Below are 12,266 nucleotides of genomic sequence, written 5' to 3' on the forward strand. Positions count from 1 at the left end.
TCGATTTGGGCAACCACTGTAATGCCACAACCACCATGGCTGTGACATTACAGTGAGTGGTAGACCATCCCTGCATGATGTGAAAAATCCAGTTACGCTTTTGGTGCACAAACAGTTATCGAACATAACCTCGAACAGCCAAATTTTTTGAAAATCGTTCGGGTTCGTCGAACGACTCGAACACCGCCCAAAACAGCTTGAATTTGAGATTGGCGAACAGTTCTAGTCAAACACCGCTCATCTCTACTTGTGACTGATGTGGTCATTTCGGAGATGGAGGCTGAAGAGGAGGAGGAGGCTGAGGAGGATGAGGTGGAGGAGCTGTAGACCGTGGGGGCAACCCTGATTGACCTAGGGCCTGCAATCCTTGGTGTCGGGAGGACGTGTTCCGTCCCAAGGTCCGACTGGGTCCCGGCTTCCTCTATGTTAACTCAGTGTGCCGTCAGCGAGATGTACCATCCCTGCCCACAAGCACTTGTCCACGTGTCCGTTGTTAGGTGGACTTTACCGGTAACTGCGTTGTTGAGAGCACGGCTAATGTTTTGGGACACGTGCTTGTGTAATGTGGGGATGGCACACCGGGAGAAATAGTGGCGGCTGGGGACCGAGTACCGAGGGATGGCCGCTGCCATCAGGTTACGGAATGCTTCCGTCTCCATGAGCATAAAAGGCAACATTTCGAGTGCTAGCAGTCGTGAAATGTGAGTATTTAGTAGTGTGGCCTGTGGGGTGTTAGCTGCATATTTGCGCTTGCGTTTGAAGGACTGGGGAATAGACAACTGAACGCTGTGCTGGGAAAAGGACATGAATGTGCTTCCTGATGGTGATAATTGAGAGTGTGCAGCGACAGGTGCAGGGCAGGTGTTAGAACTCTCCTGTTAGGTTTTTTCTAGTTTGCTGGTCACATGACCATTTTTGCCTATTTAATCCATCTCCGCCCTCCTGGCCTTGCTGGACTTCATTGTATTTTCTACTCTTGAGCTAGCTTGGTACTCTGTTACCTTTCTCTGTTAGTTTTGCTAGGTCTTCTGACCTCTATGTTCTATGTTGTGTGTTTGTCTTTACTGCTACAATTTCTGCTAGGAGGTGTCCAACTTTATCCCAGTCCCTAGTTCTTGTAGGGATCCCTCCCTTGCATCTATAGGTCTTCGTACAGACTAGCCGAGGACTTTAGCGGGTCTGATCGCAAGATCAGGTTCCCCGTTACATCGTAGGGATCCAGTTTAGTTCTATTGTAGGGACAGATCTCCTGTCTTTCCTTTGTGCTTGTAGCAGATCATAACAGCAGGAGGCATACACCATGGACAGGGGATTGGCTAGCATGCACAACAGTGGAAGAAGCAATGGTGCCACCCTCAGACACTGTTCCTGGGCCCTGGGGATCGGCCCACAAAGTTGTGTGCTTTGCTGCCATGTGCCTGATCATGCTAGTGTTGGACTAGCTGGTCGTTTTGCTCCCCCCCCTGCTGATGCTGGCCTGGCAGGTGTTGCAAATGGCCTTTTTGGGGTTATCGGCAGAGTCTTTAAAAAACAACCAGACTCGGGAAAACCTAACAGTTGTACTGGCAACTTCCTTCGTGTTGCTGTTACGGGGAACGGTTGCCTGCCTTCTGTCTGCGGCCACCACACTGCTTCTTCCTGCCTGCTGGGGTGCTCTGCCTCCCTCCCCCTGTGTGCTGCTGTCCTCACTCTGCATGTCCTCCTGATAGGTAGGGTCAGTTGCTATATCATCCACCACCTCGTCTTCCACTTCTGCACCCTGGTCCTCCTCCTGACTTTCTGGCAATTGTGTCTCATCATCGTCCACCTCTTGTGACACTTTCCCACCGTCGCCTTCATGTGACCGTGGCTGCTCAAATATTTGGGCATCGCTACACGCGACCTCCTCTTGCCCCGCTTCAAGTGGACAGAGTGAGGGGCCCGAATCTATAAATGGAAAAGTGAACAGCTCTTCAGAGTGTCCAAGTGTGGGATCAGTTGTCTCTGGGTACTCGGCATGGTGGAAGGAAGGAGGATCAGGGTGAGTTATATGCGGTCCAGACTCACGGCTACTGAGACTTGACCGTGTGGAAGACAGGGTGGTGGTGGTGGTGGCTTAATGACTGGAAGCATTATCCGCTATCCAACCAACAACCTTTTGACACTGCTCTGGGTTCAATAGTGGTGTGCTGCGGTCCCCTAGAAATTGGGACAGGAAGGTCAGGCGAGAATATGTGGGTGTTTGTTGTTGCACAATTTTGGCTTGCCCTCTGCCTTGTCCTTGGCCTCTACATGCACCATTACCATCACGTCCAGTTCCCCGTCCCTTGCCACGTGCCTTGCCCATTTTAAATGGAGGACAGTATCTTCCACACTCACTACAAATGACTGAGTTTGGAGCGAATTTATATGTGATCCGTGTGACGGAGAAAACAGAGTTTTAAATACCTAGCCTGTAGGTAAGTAGTTTGACCAGCAAACTTCTGTGAGTTGCTTCACTGACACACTGAAAGAAATTTTTAATGGAGGCCAGAAATGGCAGTATTTTCTGACAACGTATATGTGAGCCGTGTAATGGAGAAAACACAGTTTTAAATACCTTGCCTGTAGGTAACTATTTTGAACAGCAATCTGGTGTCAATTGCTTCACTGACACACTGAAAAAAATGTAATGGAGCTCAGAAATGGCAGTATTTTCTGAAAACGTATATGTGATCTGTGTGACGGAGAAAACATAGTTTTGAATAGCTGGATTTCTAGCGCTGTAATATGGAAAGGACCTGGCTGTATTCTGCAGTGCCAACAAGCAAATGGCGCAGAAAAACGGTGTTCTCTGGATTGCTCTTTAAGCAAATAATGAGGATTAAGATGCAAAGAAAATTATTCCTTGCCCCTGAGACCTGGTCCTATTTCCAGAAATATCTAACAGCAGCAGCCAACAGAACTGGACTGGAGTGCTATGTGCACTGCAGTCTGCTATATACACTGCCTGCCTGTCTATATACACTGCCTGCCTGATATCTCTGCAGATGGATTAGTTAGTCCTCAAAAGGACTGTTTGTTAAGATGGATATGTGTAATGTACGGTTTTTCTCTCTACACTACCTAATACACCAGCAAATCTCTCCCTGACACAGCATGGTGGCTCCAGGTCTAATATACACCTGATGACACTGTGTGGCCAGCCAATCACTGTAATGCCCACAATCAACATGGCTACGGCATTACAGTGCATGGCAGGCAATCCCTGCATGTTCTTTGGCTCTCTAAAGAGTGCCAAACATGCAGGGAGGGGACCCGGAAATACTCGCCGGCCGCCGAGCTTGTCGAGCACCATGATGCTCGGGGGAGTACCGAGTAGTGGCGAGCACATTCGCTCATCACTAAAGTTAGTAATGAATTCCTTTGTTCCAATTCATAGATGGGAAGAAGGTGAACATCTTGGATTTTATGTGTTCCTCACTTTCTAGATACATTTTGTTCATACAATGCCAATTTCTTTAAAGGAATCTGTCACCAGGAATTTGTTGCTCACCAACTGGGATCAGAGACCCTGATTCCAGCAATGTGTCTTACTGAACTGCTCGCTGTCATTTTGATAAAATCACTGTATTATTTGCTGCAGATCTACCAGTTCTCTGAATACTGAGCTCTGTATAATCCCACCCACACCACTGATTGGCAGGTCTCTGTCCATGTACAGTGTAAACAGAAAGCTACCAATCCGCAATGGTGATGTGGTAATACAGAGCTGATGAATATGCTTGACTACCTGGCAGCAGGTTTAATAGTCCTCTAATGATAATCTCCTGCTGATAAAGCGTTGATTTTTAACAAAATTGGACTAAGCAGCCCAGTAAGTGACACAAGTGCTCCTGTCAGATAAAGAGCAAAAACCTAGCAACAGTTTCCCTAAGGGTTTTATGAACTGACATCTCTAGCATCATGTTCTCCCTCTATTTGAAGCTGAAACTTCCTGAAACTGAACTTCTAGTTTTTTCATCCTCTGCTAACCTACTTAAAGGCATTGTTCAAGTATGCAATCACTCTATGTGAATTGTGAGGCAGTGACTGGGATCGCATACGAGGGACGTTATATATCCCCCAGAATGTGTACAGAGACCTATTAAACCCATTGGAGTGCATTGCAGTCACAGACACAGCTGCGGCTGCAATGCTGGAATGAAGGTGAGCATTGACCTGGTCAGGCTATCTGGCTAAGGCAGATTAAGTAAAACCCGGCAGGGCCTTCATTTCTTGGAGGAGGCTACAGGAAGGCAGTGGGGCGGCCTCCTCCCTCCAACCTGGGTTTTCCAGTGGCTCTTGCCACAGGTCCTTTAAAAACCCTGCATTTAGGACTAGTGTTGTTCAGTATTGGGACCTGCTAGGAGCATAGCAGGAAAGCTCGGCAGACCTGTGAGAAGCTGACCCACGCCTGGGAAGGCTTTCCACCTGTCAGGCTCTGAATGGCTCGGCGCAGCCGTTGTCCCCGGCAACCGTTGTAATGGACTTGTGTTCACTCGGCTGCGAACTGGAGGACTTTTCTGTTTACCCTTGAGTCTGCTGAATAAAAGCTGTTGGACTTGCTTGGGTCACTGCCTCAATTACTGCACGGTGTGAACACCGCCGCGTTACAGAATACAGACTTCTGAATCCTCACAGTGTGCACACTGTGTGCTATCAGGATTCTCCGGTTTCGGGGGCGGCAGAATGGCCGTAAGTATGCGGTTTCTATAAATGCGTTCATGTGCCAACTATACATGTGCGGCCTCCTCAATCAATAAAAGTGAGTTGAGTGAGGCTGGACATGTCTTGTCAGCGTGTTTCTGGAAGCATGCAAATTGTATCATTGCGGTCACAAGACTGCCCGCTCCCAGCACGAGCACTGGAGAATCCTGACAGACTGCAGTGTGCATGCTATGAGGAGTCACAAGTCTGCAGTCACATAGAGTAATTGTAGACTTGAACCCCAAGCATGTTTTTTTTTTCATTTTCTTGTGTAGTACTGCCATAATTCACAAGTAGGCCATCACTCACTTTCACCTCAAAAACATCTCCAGAATACAACCTTATCTTACTTTCTAAACAGCAAAACTTTTACTGTCATCCTGATTTATTCTTGTCTTGACTGCTGCAACTCACTACTAATTCATCTTCCTCTCACTAAACTCTCTTCTTTTCATTTTATCCAGAATGCAGCAATCAGGCTCATATATCTTTCCAGCTATTGCCTCAATGCTTCCACTTTGCGCCAGTCATTTCACTGATTGATTGTCAATCCACTACAGAATAAAAAATAAATTTCACACACTCATCCACATTGCTCGACAAAGTGCTGCACCACCTTACATCTCCTTTCTCATCTCTGTCTACCACCTACCTGTGCTTTACATTTTGCTAATGATCCAAAACTAAAATCCTTCTTAGGGCTGTTTCAGATGTCCCTGAATGGTCCGATGTCGGACCGCAATACTCAGGCTGATCGAACATCTCCTGATCCCAGCGTAATAGTTTCATAGAAATAGATGAGATGTGTGGCCAATCCATGCATTGCGATCCGACATCGGACCAATTATCACTGACATCTGAACCTCCTACTCTTGTCTCCAAAACTTTTCTAAAGCCATGGCCCCACTATCAGTATTCGGTCAGTAATTTTTCTCAGGAGTGGGAGCCAAAACCAGGTGAGAAACAATCAGAGAAAAGGTATAATAGAAACAAGTCACCAATTCTGCATTTATCACCCGCTCCTGGTTTTGGCTCCCACTCCTGAAATAAAATACTGTCCGAATACTGACCAAATACTGATAGTGGGGCCGAATCCTTATACTGCGCCAATTCACATGAGTGCACTACTACAGACAAACAGCTTAAGGCCACATTCACAACTTTCAGTATTTGGGCAGTAATTTACATCACTGTTTGCATTATTGAACTATGTGTCCATTTGTAATGCATGATTTCGTTGGTACATGTACCCTCTAAATTGTAAAGTACAGTAGAAAAGGTTTGCTGCAATTTTTTTCACAGATGGGACAAATGTCATCTGAATGGCCCAGTTGAATAACATTGGTCTGAGTGCTTTCAGTGTGAGGTTAGATTTTTACATGGAAAGCGCTCGGACTGAAAATATGGTCATATGGCTGCATGCACACATCCATGTGACATTTCCGAGTACTGTCCTTATCTGAGAATAAGATTTGTGAGAATCAGAGAATGTTCTATTCTGAACTGATTTTGTTGGTCAGACTTGGTCATTAATGTCTATTGGGCACTAGTGTTGAGCCACCCCCGTAGTGTTCGAGTTCGGTTCGGTTCGTCGAACACCCTTTGTTACGGACACGCCCATCGCTACAAATTCCAGATGAGGCACAAAAACAGGTGCTTCAGCGGATATCAAGTGCTCCTTCAAGTGGGCTCTCCTCCACCTCAATTTCAACATCACAAATACTCCAGTCCTCAGAGGTGTCACCCCAATCGCACTTGCTTCCTCACAGCTCCCAAGTCTCCAGTATGGGGTAACACAGATGGTTGAGTCTGCAGAGCTGTTTACTCATACTATAGCCTGGGAAAAGGAGGTCTGCTCCAGAGCTTCTGTTAATCCAGATGAGGAAATGATCTGCACTGATGCCCAGAATCTTTATAAGTCGGATCCAGGACCAGATGAAGAAGGTTCTGACCATAATGTAGACCCTCATTCCCAAACTGTAACTCCTGTTGGTGGAGACAATGATGAATACGATGATGAGACTCAAATACCTGATTGGAGCGACAACTTGACTTTTCGGTCAGGGCAGGAAGAGGTTGGCTTTGAGGACGACGGGTGTGATAACACACAGGGTGATGATGACAAGGTTGGAGATCCCACTTACTGTCAACCCACAGTCAGCCAGTCGATGAGGTCACCCTGGCCTTGGAGATGTCGCGGTGGTCGGCTCCCTGGCCCGTACCCTGGGGTCACTCTTTAAAAGGGTGGATAATTGTTAATTTTATAAGAGTTCGTGACGCCACCTGTGGTATCTGGTGAGAAGCACCAGCGCTGCAGCAGTCCACTGAGGCCCGTGATAAGGCAGCTCGATGGTATAGCTCCCCACAGGTGGAGCTAGGTCTCAGGGCAGCGTATGCAGGGGGAATGCAGGACAGGCGAGACCCAGCTGGGTCAGAGCAAGAACTGGAACGGACACGGTAGTCACTTCAGTACCTTTTACTGGAGGAAATTCAGGCACATCCCAGAGCACTGTAGGGTGAAGGGTGCATATCAGGATCCTCCCCAATGAGCGGGTGTAGGGCCTCCTGTTTCTTGCCTCTGCGTAGTAAGTTTCTGACCTGCCTGGAGCTAGGCCTAACTTTGTCTCTGTCCTGCGCTGGCTGACCTTGTGGTAGGGCCTTCTCTTGGAGTTCACGCTCCCAGTATGCGGGGCCTAAGCATCTCCTGGCTCTGTTACGTATCAGCACCTTAGCGATCCTGGGACTTGTAGTTCTCCAGGGATTCCGGTTATGCCTTACTGGGTCATAGAGATCCCGGTAAGCTCGGATCCGGTGTCCGGTAAATGCTTCGGGGTGAGCTGGTTAAGCTCCTCTGCCCCTTATGTACTAACTCGCCACTCGCCTTCGGCCTACTCGGGCCCTCACTAGGCTATACACACTAACGGCAGCTTGCCGCGCTTCACCGATCTTATGGCGCCGGCACACCTTAAGCTCTATCTGGGCTCCCTGAATCTAGCTAGCAGGAGCCTCGTGCTCCACTGCTGAACTATTAACTGAGTTCTCTAGACTAGACTGAGCTCCACTGCAGACTGACCTCTCTTAGGCTTCTCTACTGCAGGAACTCTTCAGAGGAACTGAACTGCCTAGCTCTACCTTCCCTATTTATATCCCTAACGGGCTTCCTCTGCTGGTCTGAGGTGGAAGGTGGAGATGTGTGAATGTTTATGGGGGCCTCTTGTGGAGGATTCCATCAATACACTCTTCTAGGATCTGTGATACCAAGCGCAGCGGGGCGTCACAGATGCTACTGACGAGGAGGTTAGGTTGCGCCTTCCTGGACAGAGACGGAGTACTGGAAGCACGTCAACAACTGCATCCTCAACCACAACTCTGCCTCTGACCACAAGTCGTAGTGGCTCTTCAGGTCGCATGGGCTCTAAGCCTTGCATAGCCTGGGCATTTATTCAGATCGATAAGGATGACCCAACTCATGTTATCTGTAATATTTGTCACCAAAAGCTAAGTAGAGGCCAAAAAATCCATAGTTTGAGTACTTCATGCATGTACCGTCACATGGATATGAAGCATAAGTTGCAGTGGGAAGCTCACTGTGCTACAATGCGGCCTAGCAGGCTGGGCCAACCACCGTCGGCCCCATCTTGTGCATCCGCGGCCTCTTCATCCTCTGTGACTGGGGGGACAGCAGTCACACATGTTTTTGGACGCAGACGTGCCACCTCTTTACCTGCAACAGCCAGTGTGATTGGCAGGTCGTCAGTTCATTGGGAAGTGGAAACACCTGCTGGTGTTGAGCGCTCTCTGACATCGAGAGCACCACCTTTGCATCAAGGCAACCTAACATGTCCGCCTGCATCTTCCTCACAGACCGGCAGTTTGCCGGAGACACCCTACTCAACCCCGTCAAAGCACAACAGCCAGCCCTCGGTCCCTCAGATGTGGAAAAGTAAAACACCATTTCCTCCTAGCCATGAGAAAGCTAAGAGGTTGAATTTCACCATCTGCAAGCTGTTGGCTACAGAAATGCTGCCTGTCTGCCTGGAGGACACAGTGGATTTTCGAGACCTCATGTCCGTCGCAGTGCCCCAGTACCAGATGCCCAGTCGGCACTACTTCTCAAAGAAAGGTGTGCCTGCGCTCCACCAGCATGTCGCACACAACATCACCGCTTCTTTGAGAAACTCTGTGTGTGACAGGGTGCATTTCACCACAGACACTTGGACGAGTAGGCATGGACAGGGGCGTTACATGTCACTGACTGGGCACTGGGTAACTATGGTGACAGCAGGACAAGGGGCTGCTGTCCAAGTCTTACCGTCCCCACGAGTTTTGCGTCAATCCTCTTTATCTCGAAGTTCCTCCACTGCTTCTGCCTCCTCAACCTCCTCTCGGTCCCCCACCTGCACCCAAAGCCTGTCTGGTAATGCCACCTGCTTTCTAACTGCGCAGAAGGAATCCTGCACACCTCCTTACTATGCTGGCAGCAGAGCTTAACAGCATCAGTGTTTACTTTGAAATGTCTGGGAAATGTGAGTCACACAACTGAGGACTTGTGTTCAGCTCTGGAGACCCAGTTTCATGAATGGTTGTCTCCACTGGACCTGAAACCAGGGAAGGCCGTGTGCGACAATGCTGCAAACCTGGGTGCGGCCCTTCGCCGGGGCAATGTCACACACGTGTCTTGTATGGCTCACGTGTTGAACCTGGTTGTCCATAAATTTTTAGCCCACTATCCCGGACTAGATGGCCTTCTGCAGAGGGCACGGTCACTGAGTGCTCACTTCCGCCGTTCGCATCCCGCAGCTCAACGACTTACATCTCTACAGAAGTCGTTGGGCCTGCCAGTTCACCGGCTGAAATGCGATGTGCCGACACGGTGGAATTCAACTCTGCACATGTTGCAGCGACTGTGGCAGCACCGACAAGCCCTGGTGCAATACGTTCTGACGCATAGCCTGGGCCAATGAGATACAGAGGTGGGGCAAATCACGCTGCAGGAGTGGTCTCAGATCAGGGACCTATGAAGTTGACGCGCCCCCTGGGCCGTGGGGTACCCTGAGCCGGGCCGGTAGACGCTGGGGGTTGTAGTCACTGTGGCGGTGACCCGGTCCGTGACCCAGGGCGGTCAATCCAACGGTAATTTGTATATATGGATTTTATAATGTCCGACTACGCCACCTGTGGAGTGCGGCCAAAGGGGCCGCTGCTGCGGAACAGTCCTCTGAAGCTGGTGGTTTTGCAGCAATGGTATTATTACTCACCACAGGAAGAGTGTAGCTTCAGGGCAGTGTGGGTGGATGATGGTGGTTGTAGTGCAGGGAGTCAGTAATGAACACAGAGTCCGTGTGATGCAGTCCCAAGATCTTTACTCACAGTTGTTGCAGTCCAGATTACAGGTACCAGAGCAATCTCACCCGTCGTGCTGTGCGTTCTCAGTGAGGGGCTCAGTCCACCCCCAGATAGCTCCGGAGTACTTAGCAGGACACCCTTCTGTGTGTCCTTTCTCTGGCCTTCTCCCTGCACCTCAGACCCAGTGACACTTCTATCCGGTATCCTCGGGCCTTGGCGGGCGACTTGTGTTCCGTCCCCTGGGTCCTATGTGGCTACCTTCTTAGTTAGAGTGGTGTGGACTTTTGCCTGCAGTACATGAAATGCTGCAGCCTCCGGTTTCTAGTTGAGCCTTGCTGTTTCTCCTCTAGTTGAGGGAACGGTTCCCATTATCTGGCCTGACCCCTCTACCTCCTGGTAGCAGCGGGAGTACGGGTGGCCTTCTGCACGGCCCGTAGCCCTAGGGTCCCTTCTGCTCCTGGAGCCTTCCTGCTCCCACTCCTCTCTTCTCTCCTTCAGTCCTGGGCCTCCCAGGCTAGGCCCGCCTCCGGAGCAGAGCTCATGCCGAGCCTCTGCTCCTGTCACTTTTCCTCATCTGACTGGCTTGCTCTTTCTAAGATGGCTTCCTATTTATACTCTCCCTGTCATGTGCTCCCCTAAGCTGCTCCCCTAAGCACCCACTACATAGGACCCTCCCACCAGCTAGGGACCTGGGACTGTGCTCTCCCTTAGGAGCAATCTCGCCCTACCCCCACTGCGGGTATGTGTTGGATGCAGGTGTTAGGGTCCCGAGCCATATGCCTTCCTTACCTGAGGGTGAGATACCACACCTCTGGGTGAGATGCAGTAACTCTGTGGCGACTGAACCCTCAGGGGCTCCACACACCCTTCTGCACAGTTTTGAAATGGCGACGAAGATGTTTAGTGCTGACGACAATGCCATTATCAGCATGACTATTCCGGTGATTTACATGCTGGAGCACACATTAAACAGAATTTAGAGTCAGGTGGTGGGACAAGAGGAGGTGGAGTAAGTAGAGGAGGAGTCGTATGCGGAAGGGATAACATCTCCAAGGTCCAGACGGTTGGCAGCACCAAGGCGGCAGGCATGGGAGGGTGGGGGAGAGGGATTAACCAGGGCGCATGGTAGCAGCCAAACTGTTGAGGAAGGTGCAAGAGCCGAGGAAGAAGTGGAGGATGAACTGGCGATGGGCATGGAAGACTCATCAGATGAGAGAGACCTTGATCACATTTCTGTTGTGCGAGGTTGGGGGGAGAGGGCAGACGAAGGAAGCATGATTCTTACCTCGCTACCAACACAACAAGGACTTGGTCCTCCTGGATGCGCAAGACACATGAGTGCCTTCTTGCTGCACTACCTGCAACATGACCCTCAGATTGCAGAATTCGAAGTAATCCCGACTACTGGGTTGCCACACTCTTAGATCCCCGGTACAAAAGTAAATTTGCCGAAATAATTCCTGCCATAAAAAGGGATTGACGCATGCAGGAGTATCTGCAGACGCTGTTGCAGAATCTTACATGTGCTTTTCCACAAAACACCAGTGGTGCACGAAGTGAATCTCAAAGTTCTAACTTGCCAACTGTGGGAATGTCGAGTCTTCATCACTCAAACCGTAACAGTAACACAGTATCTGCTGGTAACAGCAATTTTGTGGAATCGTTTCACCACTTTTTTAGACCATCCTTAGCAAGGCCACAGGAGACAAGAAGTCTGACACATAGTCAATGCCTAGAGAGGATGGTGCAGGAGTATCTCCAAGTGAACATCGAAGCCATGACTGTGTCACTGGACCCTTGCTCATTTTGGTATTCCAATCTGGAAAAATGGCCGGAGCTCGCCACTCACGCCTTGGTGATCTTGTCATGCCCTGCAGCCAGTGTTCTCTCTGAACGTGTGTTCAGCGCTGCTGATGGTGTGCTGACAGATAAGCGCACGCGGCTGTCCACTGAGAATGTAGACAGACTCACGTTCATAAAGATGAACAAATCATGGATTCGCAAGGACTTTTCTAACCCTGTGTTATCCTTGGGAGACTAAAAGCTTGAGGATTTGGTAATATCACCTCACCAACCGTTTTAAGCAACTGTGGGGCAATTGATGCCACTTAACCCTAGAATGCATGACCATAAAAATTTACACTTTCATATACCTGGGGCCTTTTAGGCCCGTGTGCAAATAACATGGAATAACGCAAACTCAAATGACAAAC

The sequence above is a fragment of the Phyllobates terribilis genome, unplaced genomic scaffold, assembly GCF_046119375.1.
Source record: "Phyllobates terribilis strain yellow unplaced genomic scaffold, ASM4611937v1 Scaffold_4__5_contigs__length_816908805, whole genome shotgun sequence".
Taxonomy (NCBI): Eukaryota; Metazoa; Chordata; class Amphibia; order Anura; family Dendrobatidae; genus Phyllobates; species Phyllobates terribilis.